The sequence below is a fragment of the Chiloscyllium plagiosum genome, unplaced genomic scaffold (genome assembly GCF_037043375.1).
Source record: "Chiloscyllium plagiosum isolate Xiang-an unplaced genomic scaffold, Cpla_swu_hap1 HiC_scaffold_42, whole genome shotgun sequence".
NCBI lineage: Eukaryota > Metazoa > Chordata > Chondrichthyes > Orectolobiformes > Hemiscylliidae > Chiloscyllium > Chiloscyllium plagiosum.
Genome location: NW_028270180.1, coordinates 58,453,326 through 58,477,695, shown reverse-complemented (window position 1 = coordinate 58,477,695; position 24,370 = coordinate 58,453,326).

Here is a 24,370-nt window from a genome sequence, read left to right as displayed (position 1 = left end):
AGCTTCTACCCAGCGCGTGAAATGGTCAACGATCACCAGGCAATACTTCTTGCCACCGCTGGGGGGTAGGGATCCTGTGAAATCAACTTGGATTTTCTCCCAGGGCCCCTTGGGCCATGGCTGGTGCGCCAGGGGAATGCGCAGGGGCCGCCCCGGGTTGTGCTGGGCGCAGACAACGCATCGGCGGCAGTGTTTGGCCACGTGGCGGCCGAGGCCGGGCCACTACCAGTCAGTCTGGAGCCTAGCAAGCATTCCGTCGCGGCCCGCGTGGTCCGGCTCGTGGTGTAATTGCATCAAGGTCGTTCTGATAGCCGCGGGTGCCGTGCCGCCACACCCCATCGGGGCCGCGCGCTGCGCCCTTTGCCAGCCAGTCCTTCAAACTCACCGGGTTGCGCGCAATTGATTTTTATCACCGCAGCGAGCAGGGGGAGGCGTGCGGCCGCCACCAGGTCGCCAACCGTATTTTCGTGTTTAATCTGACCACCACTGGCCGTGATAAAGCCCCCGCGGCTCCATGCTGCCATGTAATCATGGACTACCCCGAAAGCGTACTGGCTGTCGGTAAAGATGTCCACCCGCTTGACTGCTCCCAGGCAGAGTGCGGCGGTGAGGGCGACCAACTCCGCGACCTGGGCGGAGATGTCGCCCCCATCTTTCCCTGTGCTCGGGTGGTCCCGGTATGGTCGACCACCGCCCATCCCGTTTGGTAGGACCCATCGACAAGCCTACGTGAGCCGTCCACATACATGGTCAGGTCGGGAGCAGTAACCGGGCTGTCGGCCACGCAGTCCCCCTCCGCCGAATCGATGGCGGCCTGGCAATGGTGGGGTTCCCCCACCACGGTAATCCCGTCGGCGGGGTTTGGTCCTGTGTCCCTAACGATCTGAATGGACTCGTCCCGGGGGAGGAGAACCGCCTCCCAAGATGCCCTGCGGGCATCCGAGACCGTCCAGTGGCGGCCCGTGTTCAGGAGTTCAACTATCGTGTGTCTAGTGTGTAGTATTATCTGTCCGGACATAGTGACTGGTTCACAGACCCGGACCGCCCATGCGGCGCAATCCAGCGCCGCCACGCAGCGGTGCATGCCCTTCACGACAGGGGACTCCTTTGTGGAGTAGTAACCGACTGGTCTCATGTGGTCGCCTGAGGTTTGCGTGATCACAGCGCTGTAAAAACCCCCCTCGAGACCGTAGAAGATGTGGAAGGGCTTGGATAGGTCGGGGAGGCGAGGGCTGGGGCGCTGAGGAGATTGAACTTTAACATAGAATAAGCCTCGTCCTGTTCGGGTCCCCATACCACCCTCTCCGCTCCCGGCCTGCCCCCCTTCACCAGGCGCTGAATGGGTTCGGCGATAGTGGCGAAATGTGCAATGAAGGGACGGCAGTAGTTAAAAAGCCCCAAGACGCGGCGGATTCCCCTGACTGTGCCCGGCCACGGCATGTCGGCAATGGCCGACTTGCGGTCGGCGGGTTAGGTCTTGCTCCCCTGGCTGATGTCATGTCCCAGGTAGCGGACTTTAGCCAGTCCGACCTGAGACTTCGTGGGGCTTATTTTGAATCCTGCCCGGGCCAGTGTCTGCTGGACGGCGTCCGTGGTGTTGGCGCAAGTCCACGGACGCGATCAACAGGTCGTCTACATATTGAAGGAGGGTGCTCGAGAAGGGGGAGAGGTCGCACCCCTCCAGGGTCCGGCTCATGACCCTGTGGAAAATGTTATGGCTATTGTGGAAGCCCTGTGGCAGGCGGGTCCATGAGTACTGCCTGTTCCACAGCGTGAAGGCAAACTTGTCCTGTGAGTCATGGTGCAGGGGAATGGACCAAACGCCATTCGCCACGTCCAGGTCCGTAAATATCCGATGTGAGGGTTCAAGGCCGTTGAAGATGGTGGCCGGGCTGGCTACAATAGGGTGTTCTTTGGGTGTGACCCTATTAAGTGCCGTGTAGTCGATGGTGAGCCTGTAGCTGCCATCCGGATTCCGGACTGGCCATATAGGGGAGTTGGTGGTGGACACTGTCGGGCGCAGGACGCCGTGTCGGGTGAGTTCGGCAACGATTGCCTCAGTGGCGCGCAGCGCCTCATGTTTAATCGGGTATTGTCGGTGCGGGGCGTTTACGGGCCCGGGTATCCACTCAGGAGGAGAACGGACCAGGCCGCAGTCCTGCTTGCTCGTGGCCCACTCCTCCGGGACTAGTTGGCAGGCGTCTCCAAAGGCACCGTCCTTGGCCCAGTCCCGGGCGACGGGCACACTGGGTGCAAGTGTAGCGACGGATTTAGTGGGCACCCATCTCCCCTCGTGGGAGCTCTTGTGAATATCGCGGGGTGTCCACAGGAGGCGACGGTGGAACGCATTCACCACCGCCCCCAGCTCGCCCAGGAGGTCGATACCCATGATCGTCTCCTCCGAGTTTGGGCAAACACAGAAATGTACGGGGAGTAAAATGTTGTCTACCTATAAGAGGACAGCCTCGATTCGGCGTGCAATAACCGAGCTCCCTCCAACCCCTTTAATGGAAATGGAGTGGTGGGTTGAGGGAACGTCGAGGTCGGTGAGGGAGACCGACACCCATCGTATCAATCAAAATCTTGCATCGCCGGCCCCTAATGATGCGGAAACCCAGATACGGGGGTCGGCTCCCGGGATGGGGGCCGACGCTACTCAGTCTTTGCGTCGAGCAAGCTGTTCAGCGGTGGTGGCCCGAGCGAGCATCTGTAAAAGCCCAAATTACGTGGTGTTGTTTACAGTGAAGAAGGTTATCTCTGAATATGACAGTAACTTGAGTCAGATCATCTATTGGGTGGTGGAGTGGAAAAATAGAGATTACATTAATTACATGCATAGTAATACATTTGGAAAGTAAAATCACCCAAACATGCACACTTTGTAATGAAGGACCTTGACCGAAACGTCCATTCCCCTCCTCCTCGGATGCTGGCTGACCAGATGTGCTTTTCCAGCATCACACTCTCGACTGTAACCTTCAGCATCATCAGTCCACAGTTTTTTATATAAACCTAAAGGTAGAACCTAGCACGCATTACTCTGAAAATAGACCTTGGGGTGTAGATTCATAGTTTGTTGAAAGTGCTGTCATTGGTAGACAGGATGCTACAGACGGTGATTTGTATCCCTGCATTTATTTATCAGGGTATTGAGTAGAAGATTGGGAGGTTACAGGTATGCAAGACATTGGTGAGGCCACTTTCAAATAACATATCGCAAACTGATATCTTTCCTATCGAAAGGAAACCGATAGAAAGAAAATTTAAGTTGAGAAAAGATTGCCTAGAATGTTGAATTTGATGGCGACAAGCTCTCTGAAGGATGACGGGTGACCTTATAGAGATTTATAAAGTCATGAGGATAATGGTAAAGGCGAGTAACTCAGGTCTTCTTCCCACTGTTGGAGAGTACAAACACTGAGTGCATAAGGTTAGTGTGAGAGAAGAAAAAACGAAGATGGAAATTAAGTAACGTTTTCATCCAAATTGTGATGCATGTACAGAATAAATTGCCTGGGGAAGTTTCGGAGGAGAGTACATTTTCAACATTTGAAAGTCATCTGGACGACTTTCATGAATAGGAAATGCTTACAGAGGTATGGCTAAATTCTGGTAAATGGAAGGAGATCACTTTAGAATATCTGGTCGGCATGGCCATGTTGAGGCAAAGATGCATTTCATGCTATTTAAAGGCTATGACTCTAAGACTGATAGACTCACATAATCTGTCCTTCTGGTAACCTCAGTGGATTTATTAATTTGAAGTTACCACACGCCGAACAAATTCAGACATCAGAGCGAAATCCACTTGCAAGATTCAATTTTTCATTTCAGCTCATCGTTTTATGCGTGGGTGGCTGCTTAAAAATTTTAACCAGATGCTGCGAATAAAAAGCTAGCACCCATACATCGTCAGTTAACATTTACTGGAGCAATTTAGTGTGAACATCAGAAAGGAAAATATAATATATTGTCCAATCGATAGCCTGACAGAAACTCAGAGGCCATGAAGATTACTCCATATCGACGTGTTAAGTGTCAGTGACAGCTCGCAAGTCTGCAATCCGCCTCCTTTCAGGAAATTCTTGTGTTACCACTCGTTGTCATCATATTCATGAAATATCCCTCCCGATTATTAAAACAACTTCACACTGAGCTCAATCTCACTGAACATGGACCAGAAATGAAAATTCACCGATGTTCCTCCACTGTCAAGCCATTTCCTCAAATACTCCTTAAATATTGAAACCTCATAAAAGAAGAAAAAAGAAATAAGCAGAGATTTACCTCTCCGCTGAAACATGTCAGATGCGAAATTCTGGGGACACCCGTCCGAATTTTGCGTCTTTACCATGTTGACCTGAGCATACGATATCAGTGTCAATTTTTAAACATCACTCGACACCAGATTATTGTCCAACAGGTTGAATTGGAAGTGCTACATTTCGGAGCACTGCTCCTTCGTCAGGTTGCTGTGGACTATAAGATCTGAAGATGTAGTATTTATAACAAAATTTAAGAGTGATTTAACTGAAATGATATATTCAAAAATACCTGGATTATTTGTTAACTCTCTTATCTTTTACAATGCCAATGTTGATTTCAGTTCTTTCATATGTAAAATCGCACAAAGTGTTTTAAAGTTACATTCTCAAGTGAACTTTAACAAGATGTGCCATGCCAGCGCAGATAATGCGTTGAAGGGTTGAGGTGCCTTGTGTGAGGCTACCTGTGTCCCAATGTACACACTGAATGTAAGATTCAAAAGGGATGCACAGAATCTTACATGGATTCATGCTGTTTTTGAGCAAAGTACAACATAATTCTTCAAGTACAAATTCAACTCACAAATTAAGATGTGCGTGCGTGAAAATGTGGCTGTGTGTGTTGGGGGGCATCCGTGTCTGTGAAAGAGTGTGTGTATGTGTGAGTGTGAGTGTAAAGTGGTTTTACGGGCGTGAGAGAGTTCGCTTGTTTGTGTGTATGGGAGTTGATGTGTGATCGTATGAGAGAGGGGAGTGTGTGTGTCTGTGCGAGGGAGAGAGAAAGTGTGTGTGTGTGTGTCTCCGTGTGTACGTGCGTGCTTGAGAGAGAGAGACAGACAGACAGAGACAGAAACAAAGAGAGAGAGAGGCAAAGAGAGCGAACTTGGTTACCAGCCTCTCCGTATTGAAAGCAATGATTTGGCGATGCCGTTGTTGGTCTGGGTGAAAATTAAGAAAGTTAAAAATCACACAACACTAGATGACATTCCAACATGTTTAATTGAAAGCAGTTGCTTTCGGAGCGCTGCTCTATCATCAGGTAGTTGTGGAGTAAAAGTTTGCAAAACACAGAATTTACAGCAATATTGTGAGTGTGATGTAACTGGAATTATATATTTAAAAAGAACCTAGATTTTTTAAAAGGCTCTCGTCTGTTAGAATGACCATGTTGCTTTCAGTTCTTCCATTGGTAATTTGCAAAACTTTTTTAAAAGTCACGTTCTCAAGTAAACTGTAACAATTGGTGTCATTATGCGGTTAGCACTGCTGCCTCATAGCACCAGGGCTCCAGGTTCGATTCTGGCCTCGGGTGGCTGTCTGTGTGGTGTTTGCGTATTCGTCACGTGTCTGCGTGGGTTTCCTATGGTTCCTCCGGTTTCCTCCCACAATCCAAAGATATGCAGATCAAGTGAATTGGTCTTGCTAAATTGCCATATTGTTAGGTGCATTTGTCAGAGCGAAAGGGGTTTGGGTGGATTACTCTTCGGAGGGTCGGTGTGGATTTGTTGCTCACATCATGTATTGAAGGTGTGGGCTTCCATGTGTGTGGCTATCTGTGCCACATTGGTCAAACGAATTTGAAATAAAAATGGGCATTTACCGAATGTTACATTGCATCATGAAGTGTGTGAGCCAACTAAAATGTAATTCTGCAAATACAGATAAACCCGAGATACTTATAGTTGTATATGTGTGTGTGTGTGTGGTGGAGGAGTGGCTATGTGTGTCAGTGAGACAGATTGTATGTTTGTGTATGATTGTGAGTGTAAAGGGGTATAACACTGTGAGAGGGTGCGTATTTAAGTGTGGGAGTGTATGTGTATGTAATGCTCAATGATATTCACCTCCAAAAGAATGCCATCGCACTTCAATGCAAGCTCTCCTGATGGACTTTGTAGCTTAAAAGATAGCACACAAATGGAATCAGAGAAACACTTCAGTTTTCATACCTTCCACATCTCGGTGAAATGAGATGATGAAATAAATATGTTGAGAGACATTCAGAAGAAACAAATATATCTCTTCATTTGAGACTCAACCATGCACATATTAAAGGGCTTTCTAAAATCCATCACCGTCAGTTCAGGATGGGAATTTACAAAATGTTTGAGGAATCAAGTATTTTAATGCCAAGGTTATGTTGTCGAGAGGGTTTGAAAGATGTGATAGATAGATACAATTTGAGTTGTCTATTTACCCGCCAATTTTATTTTCTAAAGATTAGTTGGAAGCAGAAGATTGAAATGCAGGAAAAAGAAAATTAGTAATGAATATATTTCAGTATTCTGTAACAATTGGATTCAATGGCTGGGTAAGTACCCAGCATTCCACGCCGTGAGACTGCACTCGCTACAGAGGAAGGCAGCCCATTCACATGCTGGCTTTATCTCCGTGGTAAATGAAAAAGATGCACTTTTCCAGACGGTAAGGCTGTAGAGGCATTCAGGCCAACAGCGTTTAAAAACGCTTCCAGCGAAAAGCGTACAACTTGCAAAGTAACGAGTGGGGAATTGTTTTTCAGTTCAGGGTTGACCAGCCGCCAGTTTGGCTAAGATTCTGGACGCATGCGCGGGCGGAACGGTGACGTCCTCGTACAGGGAGGGACCTGAGGGCAATTCATGCAGAAGCTGAAAATCTGAGACTAAGACAGAAAGGGATCGAGGAGGTCAGCGGTTCTGGCAATATAGATGGACAGAGAAACATAGTTAACAATTCCAGTCCTGTGTGCCTTTTCTTCAGAATCCATTACCTTGGTTGGGCACTGTCCTGGGTGATAGCGTTTTGAGCAGCTTAACACACAAGTGGTATTTGTCACAAATACAACAGTGTACTTGAATCTCTGGATTTTATTGCAGGTGACATTTTTAATCAACCTGTTCACATGTGTCATGAAACACTTGTGAAGCTGGTGGTGCTTGAAAATCCACACCTTCCTTACCAGAGTGGAGTTAAAATGGGTTGAGAATGTGGTGCTGAAAAAGCAGAGCATGCAGCATTCAAGGAGCAGGAGAATCGACGTTTCAGGCAGCAGACCTTCATCAGGAATAAGGGCTCATGGCCGAAACGTCGATTTTCCTGCTCCTCTGATGCTGACTGACATTCCACGCCTTTTCAGCAACACACTCTGGACTCTGATTTCCAAAATCTGCACTCTACATTTTCCCTTTGGAGTTCGTTTGGGTCGGGGCCTTCGCCTAATCATCTTCACCTGCTTTGTCAATGACTTTCCCTTCAGGAGGGGAATGTTGGTTGACGATTGGACAGCATTCAATATCATTTTCAACTGCTCAGATACTGATTACATTACAGTGAGGAAACAGGCCCTTCGGCCCAACAAGTCCACACCGACCCGCCGAAGCGAACCCACCCATACACCTACATTTACCCCTTTACCCCTTACCTAACACTACGGGTAATTTAGTATGGCCAATTCACCTGACCCTGCACATCTTTGGACTGTGGGAGGAAACCGGAGCACCCGGAGGAAACCCACGCAGACACGGGGAGAACGTGCAAACTCCACACAGTCAGTCGCCTGAGGCGGGAATTGAACCCGGATCTCTGGCGCTGTTAGGCAACAGTGCTAACCACTGTGCCACCGTGCCGCCCACAAAGTCTGAAGTCACGCAAATGCATATGTTCAGGTTGTACGTTTGGAAGCTGAGATGTTAGACTTTTTCCCATTGAGAACAACTTTACAGCTGGAATCTCAACCTGCGATTGAAGAAAATCACAAATATCATATATTAATATGTAACAACACCTGGAGAGCATACAAAATCTGCACAACTGGCATGTAACAGTCATATCACATATATGCCTGAAAATGACCATCTTCAATAAGGTACAATCTGAGTATCCCGTTTTGATATTCAACAGCAAATTTATTCTTGAATCCACTACAAGCAGCATTCTGGGGTGTACTCTTGAATAGAAAGAGAACAGGACTTACCATACACATGCAGTTGATGCAAGATCAGGGCAGAGGCTAAACATCTTGCAGTGCTCAACCCACTTCCTGACTGCCCATTATTTACCACAGATAACTTAGTTGTGTTATGGAATACTCCTCGCTTGCCTGGTTGAATGCTACTTCAATAACTCAAGAAGCTTGTCAACGTCTGGGACAAAGCATCATTTTTGATTGTTAAACACTTCACCATCACCTTCATCTTCGATGTACAGTCGCAGCAAAGGCTATCATCTCCTGTGTAACATCCTTCTGGAAAGTGAGCTTGAGCAGTCCAGCAATTGGCGACGTATGTCCAACAACATGTTGTCACCTCAGAATGCAGAATGTCTCATTGACGTTGGAAACAACAACCTGATTAGTGTTTGCTAGTGCTTTTTGCATCTACCAATGTGATCGGATCATTTGTTTTGGAAGGAGTGCGCAATAGTGGAAATGTTTCTTTCCGTAATTGGATGTATTTGTTCGTAGATTTTACCCTGTATGGACAGAGATAATATTTCGCAGAGGAAAAGATTGAAAGAATTGAAGAAGAGTGAGTCAAATTCAGCTTGATATAAAGATCCAAGATCCAACAGAGTCACTACATTCAGCAGGACATGAAGGCTGCATATTTATCTGATATATTTGCTGGAAAAGATTTTAAACGACAGTGTGAGTGTAAATCGCTAACACACACACTCACACACGGTACAGTCTGAGTGTTCCAGTGCACTGACTGCAGAAAATATTTCACAATATCCAATTAACATTCTTTAAAACATCTGCAGAGAAGCCATACCTATGTTGTTGTTCAGGGCAGGGATTCAACAGACCATTCAACTTGTAGATATGTAAGGAGATCAGCAACATGGAAATGACCGGATTGTGGGAAGGATTACAATCTGCTCAGAGCAGCGATAAGCGCATCGACACAGATATTCTGAGGAGAGACTGTCGACTTGCTCCAAGTGTGGAAAGGGATTTACTCTGTCGTCCAGCCTCGTGTAGCATCTGTGGATTTACACTCACAAGAGTCCTGATTGTGGGGAAAAAAATCTTTATGATTTGCACAGGTCTTAACTTCAGAAATTTGAATTCACCAACAAGTTATTCACATGGGCGACAATTCTTTCAGCTGTACTATGAGTGGAAATGTATTCACTTGGGGATCCAGCCTAATGTCACACAGGCGTTTTCATCACTGGGAGAGAAGCTCCTCTGCTCCGTTCGGGCAGGGATAACATTCACAGTCCACCCCAATGTGACCCAGTCGCATTGAAACTGGAGAGTGAACATCTGTCTGGTCTGTGCTTGAGACGGGATTTATTAAATCAGGAAAGCTTCAAACACACACGCTTGACCACACTGTATGGAGACTAAACGCGTCCACTGAGTGTTGGAAGCGATTCACTTAGTCATCTGCATTCAGTGAGCTCCAGCATATTCACATGAGTGACTAACACTTACTTTCTTCTTGTGTGGAAGGGGGTCACTTGGATCTCCAATCTCAGCATATATGGGCTTGTTCACACCAGTGAGAGAAAATGTAAATGCTCTGACTGTGAGAAGAGCTTCAGGAGTAACAATGCTTTGATGAAACACCAGCAAACGCATTGTGAGGAGAGGCCGTTCATTTACACTGTGTGTAGCAAGGGATTCAATAATTCATCCGCACATGTTACACGGCTGTGAGGAAGTATTAGATTAGTTCAGTTGGCTGGGTTGTTAGTTTGAAAAGTAGTGTGATGCTAACAGCATGGGTCCAGTTCCCAATACCGGGTTAAGAATGCCAAGAGCAACTGTCCTTCTCACCCTCTTCACTTGCCTGAGATCTTGTAGCCCACTGATTAAATCACCACCAGTCACTTCCCTTTCTAATGAAGGGAGCAGCCCCTATGTTCTGGAAAGTCGATGGTGGCACACGCATTCCAGTTGAGTAAAACGTGATTGTATCCTGCTTTTATTGCATCCAGAATTGATCTATGTTCATTCTGTCAACCGGCGTTTTCTTCATTGGCTGTGAATAACCTCTTTAATTGAATTATATTCTAATTTCCAAGCATCAATCACATGAAATATACAGTTTTCCCCAATTCCTCTCCCATGAGAGGAGACTGGTGGATTTGCATTTACACTCTGCTCTTGTCTCCTTTTCTTCATTGTTCAACCTTGATATGAATTTATAAATTTGTTTTCAAACATTCAGATTACTGATTGTGTTTCACAGCGACAGAAGTCCTTGAGAAGTCTAGTTACTGGTTGAGAAGATGCAGCAGCTAAGGAAGTCAGACCCACAGTGAGAGCACGTGAATGGTTTCTCATCAGTGTGAAGACGTTGATGGGACTTCAGTTCATGGAAACTTATAAAACACTACGCATGCTCCAGACATTTAAACGGTTTCTTTTCACTTGTAACCCGTTGATGTACTAGCAGAATGGATGACTTAAATGCATCCTTTCCCAAAAATGGAACATGTAAATGGCCTCTCGCCAATGTGAATTCGCTGGTGTCTCAGCAAGTGTGTTCATGGAGTGAATCCTTCTCCGCATTCAGAGCGGGGCAAGGGCCTTTCTCCAGTGTGAACTCGCTTGTATTGCAGTAGGTTGCTGAAATCAATTAATTTCTTAGCTTACACAACAGACGAATGGTCTCTCCTCTGTGTGAAACTGCTGGTGTCTCAGCTGACTGCATGATCGAGTGAATTCTTTCCCACATTTAGTGCAGGTGAACGGTCTCTCTCCAGTGATTTCGCAGATGAAACCTGAGATCAGATTACCACTGTTAGAATATTTAAATGATTTCTCATCAGTGTGAACACATTGATGGTACGTCAGTTCCGAAGGACTTATTTAAAAGCATTGCCCACACTCTGGAAAGTTAAACAGTCTATGCTCAATGTGAAAGCATTGGTGTTGCAGCAGTCAGCTAACTGAGCAAATCGCTTCCCACAGTTGCTTTTCCTCAGTGTTTCTGGATTAATTTTCATGGCATTCGAATAATTGAATACTTTCCACAGTTGCCACATTTCCAAAGGTTCCCTCCAGCGTCCCTCCATTTATGTCTTGACAGTCCAGGTGATTGGCTGATGCCCCTCCCCTCCACCTCGCAGACAATACTCATGAATGGTTTCATGCGACTCTCAATGTTGGTTTCTTCTTTCGTTTTCAGAAGTCCGATGAGTTCAGGCTACATTTAACTGAACAACTCCATCAGATACTGATGTGAAGCTTCGTTTCAGTTTCCCAATGCAAAACCTCATCTGTAATACTTCTGAAATTAAAACAGAAATAGCTTAGGAAGAGAGAACTTTTTTTAAAAAAACACCAAAGCATTTAATTGTCATTCTTCTTTCAGATGTGGATATTCTAGACAGGATTAGCATTTATTGCTCATTCCTAATTTGACTGGGCAAGGTGATGATGTGCTACCTTCTGGAACCTTTGTTGTCCATGGGCTATCAGTAGACCAACATTATAAGGGATGGAAATCCAGAATTTTGACACAGTGTCAGGGAAGGAATTGCAAAATATTTCCAGGTCAGGGTGGAAACTGGTTTGTCAGGTTTTCTGACGTACCTGCTGCCCTTTTCCTTTGAGATGGAAGTGATTGTGAATGTGAAAGATACTGTTCAAGGAGGCTTGGTGAGCTTCTGCATTGTATCTTATGGTTAGAACAACCTGCGTGTCTGAGTGTTTGGTGGTGGAGGAAGTCGATCTTTGTCGATATTGCGTCAGTCATGCTGTGCTGATCAATTTGGTTGCACTGTTCTGGGTGGTGTTGAAATTTGCATTATTGTTGGAACTGCACTGAGGAGCCCTGAAGGAGGTCCTGACCGAAATGTCTCTTGCTATTTGGATGCTGCCTTATCTGCTGTGCTTCTCCTGCGCCGTGTTTTCTCAATACTGCACTTATTCAGGCAAATACGGAGTATTCCATCATGTTTCTTACTTCTGTCTTGTAAAGGAATAAACGATAGATGGGGAATGAACCCAAAGAAGGAGAAGAACATTTGGACAAAGGAGTGGATAAGGATCTGCTCGGAGAGTGAAAATTGGTTAATGGAGACTGTTCGTGACTATTCATTGGTGCTGTGTAACGGCAGGCTATCTGATAGATAGTCTTCAGGGAATAAAGAATTGTATTATTTGCTGTAGTAAACCCAGACTGTGACCTGATATTGATTGCACAAAAGGCTGGTGCAATTGATTTCTCTTAGAGACTGGGACTTTTACGGAAATGGGAGAGGTCTTTTGGCTCTTCGAACCAATGTCGGGCATCAAACGCCTATATACTCTCATCCCACTTTCCAGTACATGCTCTGTAGCTTTTTGTGCTGTGGTTCTTCAAGTGATCATCGATTTTTTTTAAATGCCACCAGCTCCAGCGAAATGCCATTACCACAGATATATTCCTCTCACCGCCCTTGTCTGCCTTCCGCATAGAACTTTCCCTCCTGGACACACTGGTGCACTCTGCCTTCATTCCAAACACCACCCCACATAGCACCGTGGAATCTGGCCCTGCAATTGCTGAAGATGTGAAACATGCGTCGTACAATATTATAATTATGAGCAGGTGTAAGACCTACAGCCATTCGTGCCTGCTCCACCATTCAATGTGTTCATGGCTGATCATTTCGTGCGCTCAGATCCATTTACCCGTCCTTTCAGTCTATCTCGTATTTCCTTTATTGTTCAAAAGTATGTTCTTAGCCTTAAAAAGGTTGACTGAAGTGGTGTAAATACTTCGCTGGGAACAATTCCAACTTTGAAAGTGAGGACCGCAGATATTCGCGATTCGACCTAAGAGCACTGGGCTGCAAAACGCGCAGTCTGTCAGACATCATCCAATGAGCAGAAAAAAATGTCATTTTGGGCAAAAGCCCTACATCAGTTATCAAGGATTCCAAGAGTAACAATTCTTTGGTTAAAAATGTTCCTTCTCAATTCAGTGCTGAATCTGCTCCCTCTAATCTTGAGGCTATGCCCTGTTGTCCAATTTTCACCCGTTAGTAGAAAGATCCTTTCCACTTTTACCTTACCTATTCCCTTCAAAATTGTGCATATCTCTATAAGATCTCTCCTCATTCTTCTGAATTGCAATTAACATAATCCCATTTTACTCAGTCTCTCCCATAACCCGACCCCCTCAACTCCGGCATTATCCCAGTGAACATCTTCTGTGCTCCTTCCAATGTGAGTCCATTTCTTCTCCAGTAAGGAGACCAAACCTGCTCACAGTAATCTAATTATGTCGCCACCAGCACCCTGTACAGCTGCAACATAACCTCTCTTCTTATAAACTCAACCTCTTTAGTAAGGAAAGACAACATTCCATTTGCCTACCTAATTACACGCGATACCTGCAGACTATCCCTTTGTGATTCATGTACAAGCACAACCAGGTCCCTCTGCACAGCAGCACGCTTCAATATTTCAATAGACAAGTAAGAACCCCTTTTTCTCTAACTTCTACCAAAATTGATGACATCACATTTCTTCTGCCAGACTTTTGCCCACTCAGTCAATGTATCTATATTCCTCTAAAACGTTTCACAGTCCTCTGCTCACCGTCCTCTGCCATTCATCGCCGTGTCATGTGTAAATTTGGACGTGCTACACGTTGTCCCCAACTCCAAATTGTCAATATAAATTGTAAATAATTGCAGTCCCAAAAGCCATCACTGAGGCACACACGACTCACTGATTTCCAGCCAGAATAGTACTCATTTATCACCACAGTTTGCTTCCTGTTAGTTAACCAAGCCTCTAAACATGCTTGTACTCGACCAGTAACACCATGCATCCTTACCTTATGCATCAGCCTCTTGTGCGGCACCTTGTCGATGTTTTGTTTTGGAAATATAGGTGCACCACATCTTCTGAGTACCCATTGCCCACCATACTTGACATGTCTTCATAGAATACCAAAAGATCTTTCAAGCATAACCTGTCTTTCATGAATCCATGCTGTGTCTGTTCAATCTAACTGGTTTATAACCCCCTGTCTTATCCGCCTACCTACTTTTAAATAGTGACGCCACATTTACGGCATTCCAAACTGCTCGAATTGCCCCAGAGTCCAGCGAATTTGAAAAATTACTGCCAGTGCACCTGTTATTTCCACGGTCAACTCTTTTAGCAACCTGGAATACCTTCCATCAGGGCCACGAGACATTCTATCCTTCGCTGCATTACTTTTCCCAACAATTGCTTTTCCCTAAGAAAGATTGTTTCCAGGTCCTCACCGACCTCCGATTATTTATCAATTACTGGCATGTATTAGTGTCTTCCACTGTGATGAACGATAAAAAACCTGTTCAATTCCTCAGCCATTTCATCACATCCCATAACTAAATGGCTAAAGGACCAACGTTTACTTTAACCACTCTTTTTCAGTTTATTTTTGTAAAATTTTCTGCTAAACGTCTTTATATTCTGTGCTAGACTTTTTTTCTCATGTTCTTTCTTATGGTTCTTTACAGCACTTTTTGTGGCTTACCTTTGACATTGAAAGCTTTCCAAATCTTCCAGTTTCGTGGTAATTTTGACCATTTTGTATGCCTTCTCCTTCAATGTGATAGTCTTTCTTATTTCTTGAGACGCACATGGCAGATTACCCCTTTTCTTACAGTCATCCGTTTCACTGGAATATTATTTTGCTGAGTACTTTGAAAAATTTGGTGGAAAGTTCTGCTCATCAGGTGTACTACCATAAAATTTTTGTTTTCATTCTATTTTAGCCAGGGCATCCCCGTTCTATTGTCGAGCCCCTTGTACATGCACAGTAATCTGGCATTGGATTGTACCTTCACACTCTCCATCTGCATTCTAAATTCAACCATACTGTGATCACTCCTTCCAAGAGGATCCTTAACGATGAGGTAATTAATTGTTCGTGTCTCACTACTGAGGGCCAGATGGACAATAGCTTGAGTTCTCGTCGTTTCTTTGACATACTGTTCAAGAAAACCATCACGATTAAATCCAACAAAGCCCTCCTCAAGGCAACACTGACTGAGCTAGTTCAACCAAGCTACATGTCGATTAAAATCCCCAATGATAATAGCCGGCCCATTTTCATAGGCATTACTTATTTCTTTGTTTATTGACCTTCCCAATGTAATCGTTTATTTGGTGGTTTACAGACTACGCCTACCAGTCTACGTTTCTTCTTAGAATTTCTAATTTCCAACAAAATTGAATCAAATTCATTCTCGATCGAACCCATACCATCTCACAGAACCGCTTTGAAGTCGTCCTTGAATATCAGACTCCACTGATTGTCCTTCCGAATAGTCTGAAAGCCCTGGATATTTAACTCCCAGTCATGACCATCTTGCAACCATGTCTCCGTAATGGCTACTAAAGCATATTCATTCGTGATGATTTGTGCCTTTACATCTTCAACCTTGTACCAATTGCTGCGATCATTTTGGTAAGCTGCCTTCATGATAGCTTTCTTACCCTCATGATTACCAACGTCTCTCATAATAACTCCTGAATAATCCTTCCTTTTTGCATCTTGTTTCTGCTTACCTGTCCTCTTACGTCCTCCCTCCTCAGTATTCAAGTGCCCAACCACACCTTCAAGGTGATGCTCGATTTTGGACGCTAATATTGAGGCTGTGCAGACTTGCACTCGTTTTATTTGTCATTGGAAATTTCCTTTCTGAACAGATGTTATTTTTTCCCTTCATAATGTGATGCGTTTCTTTCGGAATTCCAGTCAAGATAATCTGAGTTCACTTCATCTCTCCTCAAAGGCCAATCCCCTCAACTTAGGGAACCTCCTCTGCACAACCGTCGAGTGCCACTACATCCTTCCTCAACAAAAGAGACCAGACCTCCACCCAATGTGCCAGGTGTGGCCTCAACAGCATCCTGTACAGCTGCAGCATCACCTGCCTGCATTTAATGTGATGGAAGATCCAGAAAATCTCCGTGAAACGCGAAGTGGCCATGGGACTGTCGTAAATGAAGAGGAAAATTATTAATATCAGGAACAACGTAGCACTTTAAAAAGGAGCTGCATCGGGCATTGATCGGTCTGATGGGCCAGATATACTTAGCACCATAGAGTCATATAACACAAACGCAGGTCCTTTGGCCCCAACTGGTCGATGCTGAGCGAAATGTTCATCCATGTTAACCAGGTTTGCCTGCATTTGGGCCATATCCTTCAAAACGTTTTCTATCTCTTATTTGTCCAAATGTATTTTAATTGTTATTTAATATACCCACATCGACTGCAACCGCTAGAAGTTCATTCTGTATGCTTATCATGGTCTGTGTGAAAACCTTGCATCTCAGGATCCCTTTTATTCTTTTCCCTCTGATCTGAAATTGTCACCCTCAAGTCCTCGATTCCACAACCCTGGGAAGAGGTGAGTGAAGTCACCTTATCCACATCTCTCATAATTTTATACATTTGTATAAGATTTCCACCTCGCTCTTCTACACTGTCAAGAGCTTTTCCTATCGCTCCCTCCGATGCACACCATTGGTTTCTGTCAACAAGGGCGGCAATAGCAACATCGTGTACAACTGCAATATAACTTTCCAGTTTAATACTCAATGCCTGGATGAGGAGGACCAGCCTGCCAAAAGCCTTTTTTCACTCCCCTGTGCAGTCGTGATTCCCCTTTCAGAGAACCGTTCAATCTTACACCAAAGTCCCTCTGTTCTACTTCAGTCCTTCAGGCGCTACATTCACCAGGAAATTCCTGCCTTCATTTGACTTTCCAAAACACAGCGCTTCACGCTTCGCTAAGCTCAACTTCTTTGCCCTTTTTCTTGGCCAACTTCTGCAGATGGTCAAGTTCTCATTGCATTTTCTGATAAACTTTCTCACTAGCCACAGTGCCACCTATTTTAAAGTCATCTCCAGAAGTATGAATCATGTCTTGTGCTGTTGCACTGAAATTATTGATTCAGATAAGCAACAGCAATGGACACAGATGCCCCGAGCGACACCAGCATTCACAGGTTTCCAGTCCAACAAGCATATACTCTGCTTCCTACCATCAAGGCAATTGTGTATCTAATTTGCCACACCCTCAGGATTCCAGAGCAACTTACCATGTAAACCTTCTCTTGGGCCTCACTGAAATTCATGTATACTGCGCGTGCCCTCATCAAGCTTCCTGGTCATTTCATGAAAGAACTCTAACAAAGTTGTGAGGCATGATTTTACACGCACAAAACCATGCTGATTACTCCGAATCAAACCCTTTCTTTCGAAATGTATCTACATCCTATCCTTAAGAATCTTCTCAAGTAACCTGTGTCGGACAGATGTTAGGCTCACTAACCCAAAGTCCCCAGGCTTTTCTTCGCAGCTTATCTTGAACTTTATTCCCAGAATTTCGGAAAAAGCAGCAATTAACATTTTGATAACATTGGTGATCAATATGCAATTTCCCAATGCACTCTTCAAGGCCGGAAGTTATTTTGAGAACAGTAATGTTGCTCTCGCAACCCGAACTGTCAATCAAGGCAGAAGAGAAGTTTTGGCAAAGTACAGATCCGTGAAACATGTCATCGTCTGGGGGGAGGCTGCTGGAATCTTGTCTAAAGGGCGCAATGTTTGATTTTTAGGAATTAACAGAAAATTGGAGGACATGATAATTGAATTATGAGATGGAAATCAGAACCACCATATCTTTCGTAGCTGTTTGAAGGTATTTCTTATAGCCAGATTTAAATGAGACTGGAAAGGCAGGAGGCTGGAACAACACAGCAAGCCAGGCTGCCTGAGGAGGCGAGGAAAACGATGTTTCATGTGGAATCCAATCTCAGGTGTGGGGGTGGGTTTAGTTGGGAACTCCAGATGCAGGGAGAGTCGGAGCATCGTGGGGAAGCGCAGATAGATGGAGGGTACAACCTTGTTGGTCATGGGGAGGAATGAATCCGTTTGGTGGCAAGGAGCGCTGGAAGGCGTTGGGAGGGGCTGACAAGATATTTTGGGGAAAGGGGAGGGAGATTAATTGAAATTGGAGAACTCAATATTGTGTCCTACGGGCTGTGGAGTGCCCCGGCGGAAGATGAGACATTGTTTTTCTAATAATTGAGAAGCAGTAAATGTGGGACAGTTGAATACTCAGATGGATTTTTCAGGAACTCACATAGTAAGTTCGTGAATAAAATTAAAACAAAGGTTATTCAGAAGATCATACATGAATAGGAAAGTAAAATTAAGTTTTCCCTACATTTGAACGGAATTGGAATGTGGAGTGCATGGAGATTTGGTGAGACTGTACCTGGTATACTGCGGACAGTTGAGATGTTCTAACCTGAGAAAAAAGTATCACGACCAAAGAAAGAGTGTGATGGGAAGTTTCCAGATTAATCTCTCATGAAGGCAACATTTTCTGATGAAGAAACTCGATCTGTGATCTGTAGTGTTTCAAAGTATGACTGAAAGCGCCCATTTATTAAAGTTATAAACTTACTTCAAAGTATAGCAATGAAATCGAGAAAATACACATGGAGGAGACAGCCCAACGAGGGGCACGGACAAGCGCAGCAATCAGGTTAAGGCATAATCCTAAAATTTTCTACATGTGCGTCGAGCTGAACATGAAAACAAGGGAAAAGTGAGGGCAAGATATTGAAGTGGCAGTTATCCTGTGAAGCTGAAGAACATTGATCAATTGTTACATGGATGCTTCACATTTTCTTTCTTCGTTGCATTGATTATTCAGTGGTAGAATTCTCGCCTGACATGTGCGACGCCCAGTTTCTTTTCCAGGTCAATGCATTGCTTGCTTCAATCTTTTGGGCAGCACACGGCTCAGAGGTTAGCACAACTGTCTCACAGCACCAGTGACTGGGAATTGAGTCCAGCCTCAGGCGACTTTGTGTGCGGAGTTTGCACATTCTCTCTGAGTGATTTCCTATGGAAGCTCTGATTTCCCTGCACATGCTGGTTCGGTGAATTGACCATCCTAAATTGCCCATTGTGTTCAAGGAGTTGTACAATAGCTCTTTAGTCAATGGAAATGAAGCACAATAGTGATGCCGTGTGGGTTGATGTGGATTTGTTGGGCCGAATGGCCTGTTTCAACAATATTGGGGTTCTTTGCTTCTATGAATGAGGATGCCGATATGGAATAACAGAAGATGGTCTGTTAACAGCTTGAGAAGAATGATAGAAGATGCGGGCACGAATTGATTGCTTGGGCGAACATAAAATTGGACAATCTCCAAGCGCACTTGAGTTATATTTCAATAGTGATGGGGAGTCAAAGGAGGAAAGGCCCTGACCCAAATTTTATTTTCTTGGAATATGGCTATATGGGAGGTGCTACAGAACTGGAAGCTAGCTCATGTGGTTCCATTTTACAGGAAGGATGGTGCATACAAACTCTGAAAATAGAGACGATAGTATCAGAGCAGTTGTATGGAAACTGATAGCAAAAATAAGACGCATAAATGTATCGTTGAATAAATGTGTTGCGTTGTGCCCACTCTGTCCATGATTCTAGTGATGTTATGTACATAAAATATGCCCCATCAGCCTTCTCATCTCCAAAGCAAACGATTCCGAGCAATCCTATGTCTCTTAATTACTAATGTGCTGCTTTTCAAAGATCATCATGATGTATTTCCATTGCACATTCTTCAGCGCGATTCCCTCCCTCTTGTCATGTGGCGTCCATATTGGCCTAACCAAAGACTTATAGAGTTCTTACAATCTTTGCCTCGACTCATAAACGTGTGTCTATGTCTATGGTCCCCTGCAGTAGTACACTGGAAAAGTGCAGCAGGTCAGGCAGCATCCAAGGAGCAGGAGAATCGACGTTTCGGGCATAATCCCTTCTTCAGGAATGAGGAAGGCGTGCCAAACAGGTTAAGATAAAAGGTAGGGAGGAGGGCCTTGGTGGAGGGGAGTTGGGAATGCGATCGGTGGAAGGAGGTTAAGGTGAGGGTGATAGGCCGGAGAGCGGGTGGGGGTGGAGTGGTCAGGAAGAAGATTGCAGGTCAAGAAGATGGTGGTGAGTCCGAAGGTTGGGACTAAGATAAGGTGGAGGGAGGGGAAATGAGGAAGTTGGAGAAATCTTCATTCATCCCTTGTGGTTGGAAGGTTCCTAGGGGGAAGATGAGGCGCTCTTCCTCCAGGCGTCGTGTTGCCATGGTCTGGCAGTTCGGTTGCTTGGTGCGGGTGTCCCAGAGGTGTTCTCTGAAACGTTCTGCAAGTTGGCAGCCTGTCTCCATAATGTAGAGGAGGCCACATCGGGTGCAGCGGATGCAGTAAATGATGTGTGTGGAGGTGCAGGTGAATTTGTGACGGATATGGAAGGATCCCTTGGGGCCTTGGAGGGAAGTGCGGGGGGAGGTGTGGGGGCAGGTTTTGCATTTGTTGCGGTTGCAGGGGAGGTGCCGGGAGTGGATGTTGGGTTGGTGGGGGGTGTGGACCTGACCCGGGAGTCACGGAGGGAGTGGTCTGTCCGGAAGGCTGATAGTGGAGGGGAGGGCAATATATCCTTGGTGGTAGGGTCTGTTTGGAGGTGGCAGAAATGACGAAGGATGATACAATATATCTGGACGGATATGGAAGGATCCCTTGGGGCACATCATCTTCCACACACATCATTTACTGCATCCACTGCACCCGATTGGCCTCCTCTACATTGGGGAGACAGGACGCCCACATGGAGAACGTTTCAGAGAACATCTCTGGGGCACCCGCACCAACCAACCCAACCGTCCCTTGGCGGAACATTTTAACACCCCCTCCCACTCCGCCAAGGACATGCAGATCCTTGGCTTCTTCCATCACCAGACCATGGCACACGACACCTGGAGGAAGAGCGCCTCCTCTTCCACCTCGGAAACCTCCAACCACAAGGGATGAATTCAGATTTCTCCAGCGTCCTCATTTCCTCTCCCCCCATTTTATGTCAGTCCCAACCCTCGGACTCAGTACCGCCTTCTTGACCTGAAATCTTCTTCCCGACCTCTCCATCCCACCCCCTCTCCGGCCTATCACCCTCAACTTAACCTCCTTCCACCTATCGCATTCCCAACGCCCCACCACAAAGTTGCTCCTGCCGACCTTTTATCTTAGCCTGCTTGGCACACTTTCCTCATTCATTAAGAAGGGCTTATATCCGAAACGTCGAATCTCCTGCTCCTTGGATGCTGCCTGATCTGCTTCCCTTTTCCAGCAGCACATGTTTGAGCTCTGATCTCCACCATCTGCAGTCCTCACTTTCTCCTACAGTAGTATCCTGTCCCATCGCATTCAGGGGTCTTTGGAGAAGCACTCTCTTAGCTTTTAAGTTCTCAATTGTATGGTTTCTTCTTCTAAAGTGCAATACCTCATATTTATTAGAGTTAAATTCCATCTGCCATTCATCTGCTCATCTGACCATTCTACCAATATTTTCATGTAACAGAAAATCTTCCTTCTCACTGCCAACCTCGCACAGTTTCTGTGTCAACCACAACGTTATTTATCAAAATCGCCTCACCCAGCCCACATTCACTCATACACGAGTCAGTGAAAACAATAATACCGGAGAAGAATGACAGTTGGGAAGATACATGATGTGTTGTAATGTTGCCTTACTGCAACTGTACAGGGCCTTGTGGAGACATCATCGTGAACATTGAGCAGCGTTTTGTGCAGTTTTGGTCTCTTTATCTCATAAAGGATAAACCTGACATTGCATGAGTGCAGTGAACGATGATAAGACTGATCTCTCGTCTGATATGCTTGTTGTGAGGGCAGTACTTCCTTCAGCTGGGTCTGTATCACATTGAGTTTAGGAAAATAAGTGGACATCGCATTGAAATACATAAGACTCGGGCGGAGTGGCAGATTGGAAGCAGGCATGATCAGACTGGTACATCTAAAACAATGGGCCACAGTATTAACGACAGGGAGGCTACTGTGCATTGAGATATTACTTCTGTTTCCGCTCTGAGACTGGTGAACGTGGGCAACCATGTGCCACTTCAGGATATGGAGACGAAAATGTAGAATAATATCAAGAGTTTCTGCATGGTCGGAGAGCAGGAGTATGGTGCAGAGTTAATAGGATCAGCCATTATTATATGGACAGTGAGCACAAAATAATGGACCAAAGGTTTAAGTGTTGTTCCTATTCTGTATTTCCTTGATTGTTAGTCACATGAAGATATGTGAACATTGTGTGGAACAAAAGGTGCATTGAAGCGATATTCGATCATGAAAAAAGAATGCGGGGGTGGAAGAGGGGGAAGCATCGATAGATTTATGAGCCAACTCTGACACTTTTTTTGTAGCAGTGGGAAAGCTGTGTAAATGTTGTTATAAACTCTCGGATTTTGGAAAAGAGCTCTCGATAGAACTACAGCTCATGGTCTTTTTTCTAATACTTAGGCTGGTACAGAGTTTAATCTGGTGTTACTGTTTAAAGATTTGGTGTTGTTTGATGCAATTGACTGTCTTACTTGGCCGGTTCAGAGACCAGTGAAGGGTTTATCACATATCTGTGTTTCTGGAGTCACTTTTCGGTCAGACCTGGAAAGCTGGGCAGATTTGCTTCCTGAAAGGGCATTGCTCAAGCAAAGAGGAGGCGATAGCCTAGTTGTAGTACCGCTAGATTTTTATATATGGAGATAAAGGCAACATTACGGGGCCGCAGGTTCGATACTCACCAACATAGATGATTGAGTCTGAATTTAATTTTTAAAAATCGGAAGACCACCAAATCATTGCGGACTGTCGGGAAACACGCATCTGGGTAACTGTTGTAAATATTTGTTTAAAACTCAATGGCCATATTAAAAGGCCCAGCAAGTCATTCAGTTATTTCAATCGTGACAAAGTCTCAAAGTAATGAAACCAGACGGATCACGGGGCATCGATCTTGGCACTGCGAAAGAATGGCTGGACGGGTCCTGTGGACCCGACGAAGTCTTCTGCACAAACATAATTGAAAGAGCTGCCTACGGACAACTCAAGTAGCAACAGAAATGTTACAATCACGCAATCATACCTGACAGAAAATATATTCACAGACAGCACGGTCAACAAACCTGGACATTTCCTGTCTGAACAGCAGAGTTGGCGACACAGTGATATGCTGTCAGGAGGGAAGTGTTTGGGGAATTTTCAATATTGATGCTTGAACTCATGAGCTGTTATGGATTCAGGTTAAGCATGAGAAAGGATAGATCGAACTGATTACAAAATTGTGTCCTCGTTCAACTAAACAATCAGTACTTGTTTATGTTAAGAAACAGTAAGCAATGTTTACAAAATTGTAAGCAATGGCACCCGGTTTAGATGTGGGGAACGCTTCCACTGTTTTGGAAAACCGATCAACTATTACCAGAGAATATATTTTCCCTTCCCTCGGCGTTAGTTCAATGAAATTCATCTGTAAATGTTGAAAAGGTTTTTGGGGATGGGCTGACTCATCTGTATTCCCCTCCCCACATTATTAGTAACACTACCTTCACAAGATTTCTGGTAGTAATGAGTAAATCCCTTACTGTATCAGTGTGCTGAAATACTGTCATATATCCCCCCTTTTGACACATTCTCCTCACCGTGCGTCAGCTTGGCATAGAATGGAAATAATGATGTTGGTAGTCAGGGTTTAATCATTGGGGCTACACCATCCGCCTTCTCTGACACTGCATCCTGCTTTAGCCCACTCACGCTTTTCTTCCTGTGTGACCTGTAACTGTAACTCCCGTACGTCTGCGGTTGTGGTGCAATTTTTTTTCATATACGTGGCAATCTGCTCACTTATTGGTTGCTGGGTGCTGCTTTTGCTGCTGAGTCGGCCCTTGCATCGTCTTGAGAAATAAAATCATTTTTTTTTAATGTGGGCTTCACACAAGTGATTGATTTAGGCAACAGGACCGCCTCCAGGAGGTCAGAAATCAGGCCACAGTGTGTGATGGGCTTTCCAGTGGAGGTCAAGAAGTTCCTGCGTTTTCACAGCTTTCTAAAATCATGAACAACCCCGAATGCATATCTGCTATCGGTGTAAATCTTCACTGTCTTTCCCTCAGCCAATTGTTCGGCCTCAGTCAAGGCAATCAGCTCCACTGCTTGCGCTGACAGATGAGAAGGTAATAATCCCGTTTTGACTGTATCGTCGGTAGTCACTACAGCAGACCCAACACTTTTCTGGGCCGCCTCCTTGCT